Here is a 20575-nt window from a genome sequence, read left to right as displayed (position 1 = left end):
AATTCTGTACTCTTGCTTCTGTCGTTTAGCACTTCCTTAAGAACGAATTTAACTAGGAAAATTTCAACTAAATATGCCATGATTTTAGAAATTTATTGAAGAAAGGACTTGTATTGCAGAGGACAGTGCTCACAAGTAACTGCTTGAAACGTTTGATTTTGGTCCATCTTCGAAAGCGCAGTAATAATCAATTTATTAAAATAAGCTGCACCTCAACCCACACTTACATCGTGATAAATAGCCATCATTCCGCAAAAATGTTATTTTTCCCCCGGTCCGATTAACGCAGTAGGGTGACGCGGAGGCTTAATGGTGGAAGGACCAGGTCAAGTGGAAAACCTTGTGTAAATGGAAAAAAATACATTTTCAATATCCTCGTCACAGTTTCGTCCTGCCGTGCTACACGCATAGGCACCTACTTGACGACGACGACGACTAGAGAACGATGGCAAAGATGATGACGGTGATGATGATGATCACGATGATGATGATGGCCTTGGTACGTTGAAAAACTTCGATACGGAAGGATGATTTTACCTTTCAATTTCAATCAGCGGAATAAATGCGGCCTCCTCATCCTGCACCACCCGACTCCACTGCTGAACCAACCAGTTCGACGTGCCCCACCTGCCTCGACAGTATGGTATTGATGCGAGAAAAATCCCCTTTAATCGCTTCAGTTATATACATCTAAATTAGATTTATTTTTTTCATCTCATTTCCTTCTGCCGAGAACTTACCACGAACGGAGTTTTCCCTGGTCGGAAGCGAAGGTGACGGAAAATCCATCAGCCTGGTGTGGCTCCGAGTATGATCCGGCAGCGTGAAACGCTGACACGAGAGGGCATGGGAAATGGGAATGGGAATAAAAGGGAAAAAAATCGATCCGAAGCAGTTGTTGCTATTTGTATCGCATCGATTCCGACAGTACACAGGAGGTTACTGGAATGGTTATACGCACTGCGGAACATATTTTAATTCCGGACGGTGCAGGTTTTGCTGTTGCCGTACGGGCGAGCCTTGCGCAGCAATAATAACGTTGTCGAATGTCGAACAACCATCAAAAGTGCGAGTTTGCTGCATTGCTGGAGGTTTGCAAGATATTTACCTGTCAATGTTGTGCACTACCGAGGGAGGCTTCGACCTTTTCTGTTCCTTCTAGTTCGATAAATAATAATTCAGGAAGCAGTCTTTCGAACCTGATTCATGTTCGGATTTCTTTCCAAAATTCATTGTTATGTATTGATGTTAAATAAATAGAAAAACTATTCCTTCTATTTGTTATTTGACAGTTACTGTAATTGAGTTGGCTGGATAGAATTTAAACCGCGAAGTAATTCGAAAAAAACAAGTCATGACATAAACAAGGTAATTAGAAATTTTTTTTAATTACTTAATTTTTTGTTTTTCATTTGTTCTTTGCGTAGGGTGACCAGACGTTCCCGTTGTTCAGAACATTTTCTGATTGTCAACTGACTGTCCTGGTGCCCTGAGAATTTTCGCGCTTGATTTCTCTTGACTTTTCTTGTCTAAGCAAAAAAAAATCACTGTGCTTTCGCTTCACGCACGCCCTCAATCTGAAGCCTGCCAAGCGGCTACTAAACCCGCTTCGGCAGTTATTTTTCAAACGACTGTCAAAAATCAATGTAATTCACCCATTTTCATACAAATATTCCTTTTAAGCCTTTATAAGGCAGTGGCAACTATATTGCCACCTTTTCGTTTCGTTCATATCGCAGAAATATGAAGTGAGAAGTGTTCCAATCTTATGAAATCTACTTGTTAGGAGTCTGGCAACTCTTCTTCTTACTTTTTATTGAGATACAGTGCAAAGTGTCAGATTGGTGAAGAGCTTTTTGAAAAAAAATACGATTTCCTTTTGGATAATAAAATTAGCTCGATTTTGAAAAAAATACTCTAGACCCTATAAGTTGGTGATGCAAATTTGTAAAAACAACTATTTTTAATCCGAAAATTTGCCTCATGAGGGGTGAAAATTTTTATAAGGGGTGAAAATTGCAAAGAAAAAAATTAAATGAATAAATGAACGTCTGTATCATCAGTAGGGTTCGTCGCGGTTGCGGTAAATACCGCAACCGCGCGGTATTTACCGCACCCGCACCGCAAAATCTGCGGTGCGGTAAGACACTTTTTCCCGCAGATGCGGTGCGGGAAAGAGCTTTTACCGCGCGGTTTTACCGCAACCGCACCGCAAAAAAATAATTGTTAAAGTCTCAAGTTTGCATTAAAAAGTGGATTCAAACTAGGACTTTAACCATTTGCGAAAAACGCAACTACATTTATTTCCTTAGCAAATGCTTAGCAATGGTATTGTTAGGAAAACCCTTCTGTCAGAACGTTCGAGTTTTTTTGTACTCTTAAATCCAATTTAAAAGTGCATCACTTCTCCCGATTCCTATTGGAAATCGTGGAATTATGAATTGTTTTCGATATCAATTTTTCAACTGTGAATTTTGATTAATTTAAAGGAATTAGAGATGAACTAATTATGCTGGGACTTAAACATAACCCAAAGAATATAATTATTTTTTTTCATCAAACCAAACGAATTCGGAGTAATTAGTAGTAAAGGAGACAAATGTATGAAAAACGTCCAAAATAAGGAGGGGTCCAAATTAGGCTGATTATTCTATCATTCGTTCATCAATATCGTATTTCTATCTTCTTTGATTGCTGTGTAAATTACATGTGAATTTTTCTGCAGTCAATTTTATTGGACTCTTTTTCAAAAAGTATGCTACATAACTTTTTTTCGCGTATTAAATTAAGTCCTAATATTTTTCAGTTAAGTCTATTTTGTAGCTTTTTTTAAGTAAAGTTAGTCGAAGTTAGTGTGTTTATAGTGCAGGGTATTGATTTTTTTTGTGATTCTCAAACCCCCTCTTCATATAGTGACAAGTGTGAAAGTTAGCTCAGATGCCAAAGACCACATAGTTTGACTCCCGTCCACTTCAATTACCGTTGGCTCTTTGGGAAAATATTAGAGGAAAATACATTAAATGCTAGAACTTTCGAACTAGCCTTTAGAAAATTACAGTTCATACATTTTTAAAGGGAGCAATCTTAGTTTTTGAATGAGAATACATCTGTCTCTTGAAGAATACGGAAGTTAGAGTTTTGGGATATTTTGTCCGTAAAATCCCCTATTTTAAAAAATCATTTCTGTTGTATGCTACAAATCATACATTTTTTGCAGTTTTTCTAATGTTCAAGAATTCTGTACCGGTTGAGACCGGACTCCTGATTAGATCTAATGTATAGAGCAATTTTTTTCGTCAAATATGGCGTCGTTCTTATTGATGAAAAACAATATGTTTTTATTTCACTGTGTTGGATGCGCTACTATATAGAAGTACTGGTATTTCGACGTTAAAATTATTTTTTTTTGTGAAATTCCTTTAAGAATGAAAGATGGTTTTTACTACGTAAATGCGGAATATCCATTTCATTTTTATATGTCAAAAACATTGAAAATATGAAAATTTAAAGAAAAAAATAAGCAACTTCATTTCTTATTACATTTTAATTCCACCTTTTTCAATTAACTGAAGGATTGCTAAAATAAAAGTTTTCCTATTACTGCAGTAGAACGTTTTTGAATGTATAATGTTTGCCTTAAAATGTACGGAATTTTATTAATGAAAATGCAAAAGTTGATTTTTTCATTAACATCATATTCTGAGGAGCCTCTTAAAGTTAAATTTCTTGTAAACAAGAATAAAATTTTATTATATGTGGTTATACAAATAAACAATTTTTCAACACAATTTTCAAAAATTCAAAAATTTTACCGCATTTACCGCATTACCGCGCGGTGCGGTGCGGTAAATAAAGTGCGGTTGCGGTATGCGGTGCGGTTTCATTATTTTTTTGCGGTTGCGGTGCGGACAATCCATTTACCGCCCACATCCGCACCGCGACGAACCCTAATCATCAGGGGTTATTTATTGTTAATCAGGTAATAACTTGTAACTCACCTTAATTTCGTTCTGAATTTCCGATCCAGCTCGATTTGTCTTTATATTTCCACCAATCTCGTTGGAAATACAACAAACATTACGAAGACTGACGTTTTCTAACGGCGGTACGGACTGTACCAAGTATATTTTCAAAACATTATTTTATTACGAAATAGATGTAAATATATTCTAAACTAAGTGAAAGAACTGTATTTCTATTAATATAATACCCACTAATAGCCCCAAACTCTGGGCATTATAAAGGGTTAATTTACTAGTTTGTTGCTGAAATGTCGACGGATATGGCTTTAGTCAATCCTCAAGTTGTACCTCTGTCAAACGACCGTTTCAGGACAGCAATTGAAAGACTATCCGATGGAAAGTATATCGCTCGATTTCGTATCCAAACGGCTCAATTCTTGCCCAAGGAAATTTCGTAGGTCTAGATCGAAATTAAGATTGAGATGCAGTAGAAGCTAATGCTCACTTAATGCGAAAAGTGGTTGGGTTATACATCCGACAGTGATCTGAACTCAATAATACAGACTAACAGGTTTTAGTTTCCACAAGAGCTTTTAAACAGAATAAAAATATGCAATAAACAATGATATAAATATGGTAGATGGTTGGCAACCACGCCTCCCTCAAAACTGATGGGCAAAATACTGGCAGAAACGGTTGTGTCGATTGAGTCGAATTTTTACCAGCCACGCATACACCACAATATCCATCAGCCATTTTTCGACCGCTAGTGAACAGGGTGTAATCTATTGGAAGTTCAGTTATTTTCCGTACAATTTTTTGTATTATCGTGATCGTTTGGAAAAATTCTCGTAGTTTTGAAAAGGTGTTTTTAAAACTCAACTGTGTGTTTCTTATTTCTGAATTACAATAACGAAAATGGATAGCTTGTGTATGCGAGTTACCGAAAATATAAGGATCCCACCACTTGATGATAATTAATTCTAGATAGATCTCGGCAGGGCCGACGGAATGCGTGAGTAGTATGGGTAGTACTAACCACTCGAAAATTATCGAGGGGAGAATTACCCACTTGAAAGTTTGGAACAAACCAAAACCTAAGATTAACCACGTATGAGTCTTGCGCATAAAATTATTTTATTCAGATAGAAATTACAATTTTTTTTTTTTGAAAACATGGGATAATAATTGGGATTCGCTTGAAATTTGGAATTATTTTTTATATTTATACTCATGGGAATACATTTTGACACATCTACATCTTAATACAAGGATTTCAGATCTATAGACAAATAATATTATTGCAATTTTATTCAGACTATGGGATGCAGTTAGAAATATTTTTAAGGACAATATATATAATTTGTAGTATTTTAACATGAACAATAATTTGATTTTTTCCTTTTTTATTAACGACTTATAGTGAGTCAATCTTTTTCCTTTTTTATATTGTAACGAAATATAATTAGCAAGGGACTGGAAGGTGAAGTATTTTTCAAATATTAAGAGCCATAGTACTCAAGGGAGAGCAAGGATTTGAAGTAAGAAAGTTTAGAAAAGCGTGGAGTAGGGTCAATGAACAAGCTCCGACAGCATAGGTCATTAAATTGACTTTACGCTTGTCCGGACATGCCGCAGACTCAGGTGATTCGCATTTAATGCCAAAAGATCCTGACTACTGCGCTGCAGAAGACAAAAAGCTAAGTAACCGGGAAACTCTAAGCTTGTTCATTGACCCTACTCCACGCTTTTCTAAACTTTCTTACTTCAAATCCTTGCTCTCCCTTGAGTACTATGGCTCTTAATATTTGAAAAATACTTCACCTTCCAGTCCCTTGCTAATTATATGTCGTTACAATATAAAAAACAATAATTTGATTAAAAATTGGAACAATGAGAAACAATCAGTAGACTTTTAATAAGGAAAGCAAAAGATTGTTGATTCCAACATCAGTAGCGAGGAGAGGGTGGACAAAAATAACAGGGATAAAAAGAAATTAAACTTATAGCTCACTGTCAGGACATCATGAACCAGATCGCCGACTGGCCTCCTTGTATCCGTTGGGAACTCTTGGGATCACATTTGCAGGTAGCTGTTTTGCAAGTCAACCAAAAGAGAAGATATAAATAAATTTGGAAGGTAGCCAGCAGATCTCGGACTAGAACCAGGTCGAAGGGATTCGTTTGCCGGAGATCTGGCGCTACACACATAAAAAATCGTGTAAATTTACGTCTCCTGACCATGACATATACGAGCATCAAAAATTACATAGCTTCATGTTTGATTTTAATTTTGAATGTCGTTGAATTTTGCGGTTATATTTCATCATTTCGTCAATTACGGTTTGTTAAATTGTGGCAAGTTTGGAATTACCTCAACGGTAAAATTCAGATTTGTTTTTTGGTGTGTAGAATACTAGGCGCACGACCCGACAACATATTTAATGTCGTGATAGCTTTCATCCTACGCGCAGATAACACTCTCCACCACCACCATACGCTGGAGATGCGCATTCAACGCATAATGATTGCCACCCGAAGGAAGTCACGACCTTCGTCCTTCCTTTTTAACAAAGGTTGGTTGATACCTTTGGGATTCCTAAACTTTCATTATCCCACGAAATTACCACGTCCTCTGACAAGAAATACTAAAAAATTCGTTAAAGCTGTGCCATCTTTCACAAATATTTCTTTCCAATGCCTAAGTGTCCGCCTTCTCATTACCATTCTAATCTAAGTGCCACTTTTCTCATTATCCGGAATAGAACAATGCGAAAGAACTCAAACTAATATTTGTATCAGGCAATCAGGAACGATTTCAACACAAAGAATCTAGGAACGCCCTTATTTCTCCAGGACAATAAGGAGTGCTTTACATGCTGCATCGATCGAAGCGCCTACTTGGAACTGTAACGATGTGGACATGGTCGTATAAAACCATAAGTTTTGTGGGGAGAATGCTTAGCGCGAGTATCTTTGCTGTCAGATAGATTTGTGTATTTGAAGTACAAATATTACGTTTATTTATATTATTATATTTTGATCGCGAAATGTCTTTCATTTGAATGTGAATCTACGTGGAATGCTGTTGTCGCCGATAAAGGATTCTTAGTTCCATGTATTCCGATCGAGGGCCGAATCGCGTACATAGCGTTGGGCCCATCTGCCAGACGAAATATTGTTTCTTTCGTTAATCCGTTGACAAACCGGTGCCAGTAATCACATTTTTCAGTTATCAAGTTTTTTTATTTGCGTTTCTAACGTCGCAAATATTCGAAAAAAAATTTGGGCGATCTGACGTTCAAAAAGTCCTCATACGACCTTTTCGCATACAATTCTGAGCACTCTCTGACAATAACGGAGTGGGAACCCGTCCACGGTTTTTAGCGCCGAATATTCGTTTCGTCTGACCTTTAATCGCAGTGTAAAGAAACCAGCCAGTCAAAACGTCGGACATTTACAGCAGAGGAATTTCTTATTTTGATTCAATTGTTTCGGATATAGTGGACGCGTTGTTCTTTCGATCAATGAGCACTGGCATTCGTTTCATTTCCACTGTATTCAAGATGGTCATATTGAAATCGCGAATATCACGCAGTAAGATAGATCGCTTATCAGAATGAAAACAACCCCATGGCATAGCGTGGGAGTTGAAGTCTTCCAGAACCAGCTAAGGTGCGATGTATATGAAAACAATATCAATAAATCTTTTTCTATGATTCGGATTTAACAAGCGACATTTTCCACATTGTGCTTTATTTCTACAATGAGCTCGTTGTTTGCAAGGACCATGCCCCGCTGTACAAAAAGGCGAACTATTAGACGAGTCTCGTTCAAAAGAACAAATTTTAGAAGAACAAATCCGGCGAAAGGCTTGAAATGAAGCTGATGGAAAATAAGTTTTCTTTTACTCCTTGATTTTCGCTGAATGCAATTGCTTGCATTCCAGAATTTTCACTGACTGAAGCACAGGGATCTGGAAGGAGCACTGCTTATTTCGCAATTAAGGCCCTTCTCGGAGACTGCACCATCAATCTCTACTTCCCGGGTGGGTACGTAGACAAAATGCTTTTGTTAAATGTTAAATGGCTTGTCTTTGGTCCGGAAGTAGACCATCCAGGGGCCAGTTGTATTAGATATAATTAGCATCGAAAATAAGACTTATCGGCATTATTTTTGCCATCGGAGAAATATTCAAAACGACCTCCACTACTTTCCTATTAGTCAGTACTATCATGCGGGCTTCAGTACCCGCGAAAGGAAGGTTTTCTAGCAGGGAAAGGAAAATTAATGCTACTAAATTTAAAAGAATGGAGTAGTTGGTACTTAGCTGTGGAACATTTGTAGTATCTGTATTCAACAAACACATTTTCGCTGAGCTGTCAGGCATACAGCCCTGTTAACAAAGGGTGTTTCCAAATAGCCACCAGATATTATCAGGGAATTTTGATTTTTACTTACACACTCCACAGCTGAACAGTACGGGGAGAAATCACTCCGAATCTTACTACCCACTCGGGAAAAAAGGGTTCCACCGACCCTGGATCTCGGATCCAGTAATTATCCTCACATACCTTGCATATTCGTAAATTTAAAAAAAAGATATATTTGTAAGACAGGGCTCGGCTTTCGAAGGTATCACGAACAGCCACTTTGAGCTTTTCACGTTGGCCCCATATCAAATCATCCAATGAGACCTAGCACAAAGAGATTCGGCGCACGACCAAACAACGTTCTCGATATCTTAGCAACCCTCGTTACAAATGCAAATATTTTTCTCAATAAGCCTAATACTAAAGAGATGAGCGTAAAGCATAGAATTACATAGGACATTTCATTGTGAAAGACAAAGTGATAATTAGCATTTTGCCTTAATCCAATTATCTAGGCGGAATGGTATAATTTTCTTCTACATTTCTGGACACCTGTGAGAAAACTAACGACAGCTGGTGGAGCTCTTTTTAGGGGTTATTTTCGGCTTGGTCAATCAATGTTTCTTGCAATGTAATTTTGACTAAGCGTAACGTTTTGTAGATTCCTTGAGAAAGGCGCAATACATGCCGCCGAAACGTTCGATGAAAAGAAAATATTTCGTTTGTTAAACATTTCAAAGACTGGAAACCAAACCTAACCCCTAACAAGATTTCCGGATACCGGAAAGCACGGGAACCAAGCGATGTGAATTGTGGTCGAAATCTGGTAAAAAGCTGGGTCGAAGGGGCTATTTGGTCAAAAGGGCCATTTGGGCAAAAGCGCCATTTGGTCGAAAGGGCCGTTTTGCCGAAAGGGCCGTTTTGCCGAAAGGGCCGTTTTGCCGAAAGGGCTGTTTTTCCGAAAGGGCAGTTTTTGCCGAAAGGGCCGTTGTTGCCGAAAGGGCCGTTGTTGCCGAAAGGGCCGTTTTTGCCGAAAGGGCCGTTTTGCCGAAAGGGCCGTTTTGCCGAAAGGGCCGTTTTGCCGAAAGGGCCGTTTTTGCCGAAAGGGCTGTTTTTCCGAAAGGGCCGTTGTTGCCGAAAGGGCCGTTTTTGACGAAAGGGCCGTTTTGCCGAAAGGGCCGTTTTGCCGAAAGGGCCGTTTTGCCGAAAGGGCCGTTTTGCAGAAAGGGCCGTTTTGCAGAAAGAGCCGTTTTGCAGAAAGGGCCGTTTTGTTGAAAGGGCCGTTTTGCAGAAAGGGCCGTTTTGTTGAAAGGGTCGTTTTGCCGAAAGGGTCGTTTTGCCGAAAGGGTCGTTTTGCCGAAAGGGTCGTTTTGCCGAAAGGGTCGTTTTGCCGAAAGGGTCGTTTTGCCGAAAAAGGTCGTTTTGCCGAAAGGGTCGTTTTGCCGAAAGGGTCGTTTTGCCGAAAGGGTCGTTTTGCCGAAAGGGTCGTTTTGCCGAAAGGGTCGTTTTGCCGAAAGGGTCGTTTTGCCGAAAGGGTCGTTTTGCCGAAAGGGTCGTTTTGCCGAAAGGGTCGTTTTGCCGAAAGGGTCGTTTTGCCGAAAGGGTCGTTTTGCCGAAAGGGTCGTTTTGCCGAAAGGGCCGTTTTGCCGAAAGGGCCGTTTTGCCGAAAGGGCCGTTTTGCCGAAAGGGCCGTTTTGCCGAAAGGGCCGTTTTGTCGAAAGGGCCGTTTTGCCGAAAGGGCCGTCTTGCCGAAAGGGCCGTTTTGCCGAAAGGACCGTTTTGCCGAAAGGGCCGTTTTGCCGAAAGGGCCGTTTTGCCGAAAGGGCCGTTTTGCCGAAAGGGCCGTTTTGCCGAAAGGGCCGTTTTGCCGAAAGGGCCGTTTTGCCGAAAGGGCCGTTTTGCCGAAAGGGCCGTTTTGCCGAAAGGGCCGTTTTGCCGAAAGGGCCGTTTTGCCGAAAGGGCCGTTTTGCCGAAAGGGCCGTTTTGCCGAAAGGCCGTTTTGCCGAAAGGGCCGTTTTGCCGAAAGGGCCGTTTTGCCGAAAGGGCCGTTTTGCCGAAAGGGCCGTTTTGCCGAAAGAGCCGTTTTGCCGAAAGGGCCGTTTTGCCGAAAGGGCCGTTTTGCCGAAAGGGCCGTTTTGCCGAAAGGGCCGTTTTGCCGAAAGGGCCGTTTTGCCGAAAAGACCGTTTTGCCGAAAGGACCGTTTTGCCGAAAGGTCCATTTGGCCGACTGGTTTGGTCCTTTCGGCCAAATGGCTCTTTCGGCCAAATGGTTCTTTCGGCCAAATGGACCTTTCGGCAAAATGGTGTTTGACCTGGCGGCGTTCGGTTAAATGGCCCATTTTCTCCAATTGGATCCTTCACCCAATTAACCTGGAACCGTATTGGGATAATTAGGGCAGGGAGTAGCTTTGAGGACAAACAATATATCCAGACTACTCCTCTTCGGGGTCCTTCGTTAAGATTCGTTAAACTTATCTCGCTCTCATTCATTTAGGTACGAGGTACGAGTTATACTGGTATATAAAATAAAAATAAACAAATTCATTCCTGATAAAACTGGATGTTTGGTTGTTAGGATTCGGATTCTCCTCGTCAGTAACTGACACCAACTTGAAGCTGGCTAGATAATCCCAAACCAGCACAAAATTGGCGCCTGTTAGATGCTTGTAACTGGTTGATGAGCATGAGGTTGTAAATGAATGGTATGAATATTTCCATCAACATTCCACAATTCCGCTATTTTGTTTCATTTTTTATCGAGAAATTATGTTTCAATTGTGTACTATATATAAAAATATTAGAATTACTTCTGTGGCAAGCTACAACTGTAGAATAACTGAATATTTGTAGGTCTATAACTAATGTTTAAGCATAAATTCGTCACAATAACCCTTGCTCCTGGGTTATTTTAATTTATTTATTATTGAAGTCGAGATTGTAACCGAAAATGCTTTTGTAAGATTACGCAAGATTTGTTTAATTAATTCTAGGGTCGTTAAATAAAATATATGGATACTGATTTTTTTTTTTTTAAAAAGTGACCCGGCGTCCCTGCTAATAATCTGGGATGATTCTAGGAGGCCGCATACACTGGTTTTGATCTACAGTAAGATTCCGTTTTTGACATGTTCCGTTTTTGGTATGCTCCATTTTTGGCAACAAAAAAGTTCCGTTTTTGGCAACATTGTTTTTGTTCATAGTAAATCTTTTAAAAAATGCTCAATACATATTTTGGTATTATAATGGATATCACTTTTGACTTTATTTCCAACATACACTCAGGCAAAAAACAGCGAATTTCATAGGAATATCGTATAATTTTTAGCCACAAGTAGCACGTATGTAAATCTTAAGAATATCTTATGCAACAGCATTTATTTGGTCAAATCGGTTTGGAATGATTTCATGTTCCATAAGGCATCTTTGAATTATCATAAGACAATATTATACATTTATCGTATGTTTATGAGAATCAAAGTTGCTCGTATGAAACTCGAATGACTGGCATATGCAATAACTTTTAAAATGTTAAGGTAATCATACAAGTCGTATGTTTTTCATATTAATCTTGTGGAAACATAGTTTTGTTACTTTTCTAGTCATCATAAGATGAATCTTATGAATTTCGCTATACATTTTGCCTTAGTGTTGACTCCTACATTATATTTTAAGGAGGCGGGCATAGCGAATAAAATTTAATTTGCTGATTTTTTCTATCATTTCATTCCATTTCACATATGCTTATATAATTAATGTTCTTGTAACATTTATGATGTCACAAACTGAAAATATAAGCTTTTAAGGTAAGGTTCAGTTAGACAACTGAAAAAAATCTTGTTGTCAAAAGCGGAATCCTACTGTATTTACTACTATGCGCTAGAGCAGGACGCAAATATTTTTTGCCTGAAAATATAAAAAGTCGAAATTAAAATGACCGATCTTCTGGATTAATTTCATCTCCGTTCGATTATATTCTCATAAATTCTTTGAAACCATCTTTAAGATTTACCCCTTCCATCAACTCTCACAATCTGGAACTAACCATACCAACACGATTGAATTGCAAAACATCCTTCGAACGGTGTCATAATCGTAGCGGTGCAGCATCAAACGGCTAGAGAACAAAAACAGCGCCTACCCGGATGGTGGATAATGGAGCTACAGTATGAACAGGTTGCCCCATTGCAGCCTTCTCCAGCTTCTAATAGGATGCGGTTTCCCCCATCCGATTACACCGAGCTTCACCCTGCTGGACGCAAGTTAAGATCTCCCCGGATTTTTTTTCTCTCTCTCCTTCGCCGCCAAAGGCCCAACCCGATCCAGCTCACAGCCGCAGCAATATTGACGAAGGACGATGGAAGGTACATAGGGATTTTTTTTCGTTCTTCCCGCCGACCGTCCATCATCCTTTGCTTTAATGTTTTACCGATGGTTTTAACCTGATGAGTACGAGCGACGGCAAGTGGCGCATTCCGGCAGAGATGGCCGCGTCGGACTGATGGAAAATTTAAAAACTGAACAATCGGATCTCCCTTTTTTCGCTCCTTCATTTTTTTTTGTTTTGTTTGGTTTTGTTTCGTTAGCACTGGTCTGTGTAACTTTCGGAAACATTTCCGCCATGGCTGATTGAAAAGAGGGATTTTGTAGTTAGTGAAGGAAGCGAGCGAGTTCGTTGGCTTTGTTGATACTTTCCGGAGACAGGAAATTGACGTGTATCAGAGCAGGAAGGGATTAAGAGTTGCGCCGAGTGCCCATCAGTGGGCGGATGGCGGTGTACTGCGATAGAGACAGAGAAAATTGAAGCTTTTCATTAGTGTAAGGGATTGAAGGCAGGCTTCTCTTTTTTGTGTGTGCTATGGGGTGCCGGGTGGCGATGTGATGGCTGTGCTTCCGTCGAGATGATTCGCTTGATTGAAACGAAGACAATGACGGTTGATTTGGTGGGGGCGTTTCTCAGTAGTCCTTTCGAAGCGTCTGCTGCTGCTGCCGTAAGGGGTTGGTTTTGGCATGTAGCAAATCTGATTTGGCCGCCCGGAAATGTCTAATCGGCTGAAACGTGATCCGAATCAAGAAACAAGGTGTAATTATTTCGCTATGAAATTGAACGGCATTGGATCGCTTTGTCTGGGATAATCACGGGGGTCATTAATCGGGCTTTCATAACCATCGACACATACTTTCTGGGTTGAGTGATGCCAGCGTCCCGGCAGTAATCATATTGACGGACGTCATTAGTGCACTGTTGTTGTTATTAGTAGGATTTAATTAATAAGCTGAAGCATGAAATCCGCTATTTGCATCGTTCCCATGCATAGCGACTCTAGTCGGTTTTGAAATATCCCTGGGAAAACATGATTTTCTCATTCCACTGATTTCCGACTGCACATGATTCATTCAGGGATGACGGTTGTGGGAAGCGCTTTTTTGCATCCCTTCCAACCGAGCTGCTCCGGGAGAATTCAAATAAATAATACAACAGCCCGTCAGGGATGGCAAACTGGATGCACGATGTTTGCGCTGTACGGTGGCATGGCTGCTGCTGGCTAGCGAGCGAGGGATGGAGTCGATTTTGCCCCGTCCATCAACCCGTAAGCGAGTGGCATCAGCAAAGCAAATCGTACATGCATCTGCATCGGGAGTGCTTGACTCCGAGCCATCGCCACCATCCGTGTTCACTTTGACAGAAAGACGACCGCAGCCGTTGAAGCTTTGGCGATGGCTGGCTGCTCGTCTGCACCACAGAGACTGGGGGGTTATGTGTGTGTGTGTGTGTGTGTGTGGGTATGTGCGTTTGGTAATAAATTTGAACCCGGGAAGGCAGGGCTCAACATACAACCTACGGTAATTGCCGCAAGAGTTGCGGGTTGGTTTTCATGGTTGAAGTTGTCGGTGGGTAATCACTGGATCTCTCATCGCTGCGGATGACTGAGTCTTTTACTTTGAGAGTCAAGAGAATTTAGTATACATTATATGTTATTACTATATTTACAGCTTGCAAAAAATCGATTTTTTTACATTTCTTAATAGCTATTAGAATTAAAAATGTCACACAAAAATTTCACTACCATGCTTCGAATGCCACCCATGTTTGTCTATCCCATTCGACTCGACGTGTATGTGTGTGTGTGTGTGCGCGTATGTATGTGTCAAAATATGATTCACTTTTTTCAGAGATGGCTGGACCAACTCGCCCAAACTTGGGCTCAAATGAGAGGTACAACCTTCCCATCGGTTGCTATTAAATTTTTTGTCGATCCGAATTCCGGTTCCGGAGTTACGGGTTTAAGAGTGCGACAATACAGAAAGTTTTCATATAAACTGGTACCACTATGATATCAAAATGATGCAAAGCTTTTTAAAATGGATGCAAAATAAAATTATCGAAATTCGATACAATTTCGAAAAGAATTTGACAAAGATTGTTCTTTTTTGGACTTTGGCACATTTGTGCCTTTCTCATATAGAAAGGTTATGCAATCACTCTGAAAATCGTCAACCTGCTCCCGGCCAAAATATTTTTTTCGACTGACATAATGTTTCTGGAGTCTAACAGTGGCGTAGCTAGGGGTATAGCGAGAGGGGTTTCTAGTCCCCCCCCCTCCCCTTCATAGAAAGCCCCCCTCATTTAAATCCCTATTAGATCACCCTTAAAACCACCACTCCATCCATCCCTCATACCCCCCCCCCCAACCCCGGCACTCGACGTGGGACGAGTCCGGACTAAAGTCCTTATATAAAGGTTACGCAAAATTGCCGCTAGTATTTTTCTCTTGTCAGCTGAGCTATCAGAGACATTTTTGCGAGATTTAAGATGATTTGAACGTAAAATGAATTTTTGACAGCTTTGTGAAAGGCATAACTCAAGTCATTTTGGAAAATTTGGTCATAGGATAGGATGTTTTCGTTTTTCGAAGAAACGGTTGATTTTATGCATTGCATTACTTCATCAAAATTAACCACGTGATTAAATTACATTGTAAAATCACCAAAAATGAGTCATTAGTTTGTTTAGTTATTGTTCAGATAACTATTTTTCATTAACTTTTACTGAATTCGAACTTCTTATGCGATAACAACAACGACGCCCGTTAAAGCCCGTGATCACACTATACTCATTCTACAACTTTTTAAATTCTCTTTGAAATAAGTCTATGCTAGTTTTGCGAAAACTTGCGACAAGCAGTCAAAATTTTGAAATGCTGTAAATGGAGACGCATGGTTATAACTGATATCAAATTTGAATACAGTTTTGGATACGTGATATTACTTTTAGACTTTTAGCCTGTACACTTGTTGGCTGTTTAACATAATGTGTTTTATTCCATTTTAAAATCTTACGAGCTAACCTAGCTAACCTGACTTAAACTATTCTATGTACATCAAAATGGGAGGAGTCAGTTACAATTTCAAAGTACATAATTATGTACGGGTAGCGTAAAAAAGGGAAAACAAATCAATGAATAAGTATGGGTGCATCGGTTGCTATCGGTGCTTGTTTGGTTACGCAAGACTGTTTATTTGTCGCCTCAGCATAATAATGACCTAGTGAGAATGTTGCTCTAACAAGTGGTGCGACCCAGAATGGTTTAACTGGAATGCGCCCATCTGGTTATGCAAGTTGGATTTGAAAGTTGGATTTGAAAACGATCGTTCAAGTAATTTACGATCTGTGGGAAAATATGAGTGTGGCCTCGTTTCAAGTGGCCTGACTAAAGGATATGTTAAATTTGGTTTTTATGACCTGTGACCTGAGAAGGATTCACATTGGTGCATGTAGGGATTGGTTTTGTGGGAATAATTTGTGATGCTAGAAAGTAAGTCCGTTACAACAGTTACCTCTCTCTATGTCGATATTCTCTATGTCGATATTTTTCTCTATCTCGATTATTTCGTAGGTCCCTTCAGATTGCACGTATAAAAACTCCTCTATGTCGATATTTTCTCTATCTCGTTATCTCCCTATCTCGATGTACCTAGCTTTATATTTGCCTGCATTATTCTCTCTCTATGTCGATGTGTTTTTTTTTTTCTCTCAGGACATCACAAAGCATATACATAATGAAATGAAAATTAGCGATCAGGGCGCTAAGTCCTATATCAGTATTCTGCATGAAGGGACAGTAAAGACATGATTTGGGGTGAAGTGGATATTCAATGTTTTCCTATGAGACTTTGTAAAACGAATTCATCTTAATCTGCATATTTTGAGGTTTTCTAGAAATTATACATTTTAGGTTCAAAATTTTAACTTTACCGTGCTATAAAAATATTTAAAATGCAGCCATCTGTAGCACGGAAATCATTCTTTTGTGGTCAAAACAAATTTTAAATTAGGGGAACATGGAGAGACTTGACCAAGCGCAGAATTCTATTATTGGCTAATACGTGTTCAATTAGGTTCTTAAAAAAATTTCAAAAATATTTTTATGCTAGTTTCGGTCCGTCAAGGTAATTTTAAAAGTTTGGAATGAAAAATGCTTTCCTTATAAAAAAGATTCCGTATTTAATAAACTTGCGTTAAATGATGTAATTTTGTATCAAACTTTGTATGGACATATCTACTCGCTTAATAATTAATTCTAAAGTACTCATACATTATTTTATACTTTATGAACTAGTGAAAAGATTTTACATAAATCGGAACATTGAAATAGTTATTACTAAAATTTGCACTAGATTGAACGAAATTATTGTAATGTTGGGGAGACATGACCAAGTGGCAATAAGCCGAAGAAAGATAAAAATTTTCTGATATTTACTATGCTGTTAGTTAATCACGTCACAAAAAAATCCCACATCAAACATCAGTCTATATCTTTTTGTACTAGTAAACAAAGTTAGTAGTAATATGGCTGATTTTGTGACGTTTTAATATGCAACGTAAGCAGTACAGTTAATCCTTAAAAGGAAATGCATTAAACACGGTCGAAATTTATGAAATGCAACCCTTTTATATTTTTTACTGCTACCTAATGACCTCGACAATATGTAAAAAAGGATTACAGTATTATTTATGTCATTATTTTTTGTTCGGATTTTCCAAAATTCTCTTGGTCAAGTCTCCCCAGGCCTTGGTCAAGTCTCCCCACAGTGGGGAGACGTTACAAAAAAAAAAAAGATCTCAGACAAACTTTTATAGCTTTTGAAAAAGTAAGTTAAAAATTCCGCAAAAAATTATGAACGCGAATAATACCTTTATACATTATATCTCAATGACTTTGGAAGGATTGAAATCTTTTTTAGAGATTTGTGCAGGTTTATCTGAAAACCTGGTCAAGTCTCCCCATGTTCCCCTACATGTGCGGCAGAATGATAAACTGCAAATAAGGGATTCCTTCTCAAACAGCTAACTTGATATTTTACAGTGCGAGTGCACTTTACCTCGTCGTCTACAACCCTACTCCCCCTAATACGAGCATCTATATTCATTTCCCGGTATGTATTATGATGTCCTGAAGGAAAATTTGTCTCAAAGAAAATCATTGTGTTCTATATGTCGATGGTCCCTTCAATATCGACATAGAGAGAGTTAACTGTAACACGAATACATGCACAACATTCAAATAGCATCGAGAGCATGATCGAAGAAGGATTTACTAGTAAGAAAGTGAGAGGATCTGAGTGGAAAGTATTGTGTTTGAGATGGTGAAGTTATTAAGAGTGTTTAAATTCAGTAAATACACTCAAGTTTTTTTTACGCGGTTTTTTTTGCGCGGTTTTCTTTTACGCGGATTTTGAAATTTACGCGGTTTTCATTTACGCGGCCTGTATCCCCCGCGTAAAAAAAACCTGAGTGTATTTTCAACCAATTGAAACATATCATTTAACGTTTATGGAACTATTTCTTAGTAATTTACGCAGCAACTGTCAAATGGAGTTAACACAGTTCAGTTTTGGTCATTTGGCAAAATTATTTTGATCAGAATACGTGTGGTACTGATTTATCTTAAGAGTAAGCGACATTACCGAAATAAAATAAGACCATTTTTGAACGCGAACCATATACGCGAAAAAAGTGGATTTGATTTATTTTTTATGTAAGATATGAAATAAGCAATCTAAGTAACATAAAAACACCTGCGAAAAACATTAACCATCCTTTTGATTAGTGATTGTAATTATACATTCCACTAAGACGCTCAAAATTCTTACTTTGAAAATTAAAGAAAATGTAGTTTTCATGCTACACTAATGAATTTAACGTACCAAAATTAGTCGAATATATCTAGAGAAAATTTTCAATAGGACGTAAGTAACAATGAGAGCCTCTCTTTGTTTACTTTCTCTTTCATTTATTACGACGTCATTACAACACTTTGCACTAATTTTCCAGTACATATCGAAAGCCGACGGTTTTACTAGAATATTATGCAAAGAGTAGAGTAGTAAATGTTGAAATGGTCGAGTAATGAACAGAAGAGAATGACCCCAAAGAGAATCTCTCATTGTTACTTACGTCCTATTCTAAATTTTCTCTAGATATCTCATTTGATCCGTAAAAACTAAATAATCATTTCTGACCATAATGAGATGTAAATAAATTCGTTTCAACATGGAAAATAAATTCGGCTTACCAAAATTACTATTAAAAAAAATCATTAATAAAGACAAATTACTTACTTTTGAGCCACCCTAACAAGTGATAAAGTTAATTTCTAATACATTTATAACTAATAAAAGAATTCAGCGCACAAAAATTTCTCAGCAAAATAATTATTTTTGAGCCACCCTAATGTATAATGAAGATTTTTTTAAACAAGTGTAAAAAACGAAAATTAATAAACAAAAATTTTATGAACAATTTCTATAAAATAGATGTTTTTGAGACACCCTAATGAATAGTAAATGTTAATTTTTAATATGATTTAATATCGAAAACGAATTCAGCGTACCAAAATGACATAAGACCGTCCTATTTTAACCGATACGGCAAAGTTTCAACTTTAGTTCACTAACAGATAACAGACGTTCAGGCTCGATTCTAGACCGCGGGGTTTTCTTCCTCCTCACACACACACCTCCGCATATCAAAATTAGTTAGTAGGAAGGCAACATTGAACTAATGCTGACTAGGCTAACTAAAAACCGATTTCTTTACCTTCGCTTCACGTTTAAGCCAGGTTTAAACATACTGGTGAACCTAGTTAAAAAGCAACGAGAGAGTGAAGAAATCGGCCGGAATATTTTAGTTTCAAGTGTCACCGTCGACACGTAGCTCATCAGGTTCGTGGCTCGCAAGTCACTGTGTAGGTGCAAAGTGTTCTAACAATGTAATAGACATTTCCACACTTATATTGATTATAAGTCATAGTTTGGAGAAATGAGATTGCACCACTAGGTGGAATAAAACTTTCAGGTACACCATTTGCGAACCAAACCGGTGGTTCGTAAAAAATGTTTGTTATTTGGGATTTAATTCGTAAAAAAAGTTTGTTTCACATTTCTATTAACATTCGTTGGCTGAACAGTATTCTCGATAACCATAACAGTATGGATACTTTTGGAACGGACTTGACAAGTAGATGATGAAAATGGATGTTTGGGCCTTTTGGCAATCCTGGATGGCGACTTCCGGTTAAGCAATATTCTCGATAATCCTAACAAGATGGGTATTTCTAGAACGGGCTTGACAGACATCGATTTCCGTCATGTCAATCCCATTCAGAAAATACCCATATTGTTGAGTGAATTTATCTAAACCGGAAGCCGCCAACCTGGATTACAAAATGGATCAAGACATCTATTTCAGTCATGCACTAGTCAACATCATACCGAAAATACCCAACTTTTATTAGTAACATTTAGCTAAGAACATGTTAATTGTATACAACTTTATACTGTGCTGTACGTACTCAAACTTTTTTTACGAACTTGATTCGTAAAAAAGAGTTTGTTATTACGAATTTAGTTCATATAAAAAGCTACGTAAATCGAATATTACATAAAAAAGGAATTCGCAAATGGAGATTTCAGTGTAGTACAATGTTCAATGAAAAAAAAAACAAACAATAGTTTATAAAATATATTTAGAATTGGCGAAGTTATGGCCTTTTTCCCGAAACCGTTTTTTGATTTAACCCTTTCATGCCGAACTTTTTTCAAGTGCATGTAGGGTTTCAAACCTATTTTTCCTTGAAAACGGTGGGGTCAAAAAACTCGAAAAACATTTTTTCAGAAAGGTAGGTGCTTTCCTTGCAGTGCTAGAAGCTGCGCAATTTTTACCTTCCAATGCTCAGTACA

General features: G+C 38.4%; 1 protein-coding gene across 2 annotated transcripts in view; it reads left to right on the top strand.

The window, feature by feature from the left end:
- LOC131684694 (B-cell receptor CD22) overlaps positions 1 to 20575 on the top strand; it is a 1114748-nt gene that overhangs the window by 206974 nt on the left and 887199 nt on the right. The window lies entirely within an intron of this gene.

This window comes from Topomyia yanbarensis, chromosome 2 (genome assembly GCF_030247195.1).
Source record: "Topomyia yanbarensis strain Yona2022 chromosome 2, ASM3024719v1, whole genome shotgun sequence".
Taxonomy (NCBI): Eukaryota; Metazoa; Arthropoda; class Insecta; order Diptera; family Culicidae; genus Topomyia; species Topomyia yanbarensis.
Note: the sequence above shows the minus strand (reverse complement) of the source record. Positions and strands in the feature narration are given on the sequence as shown.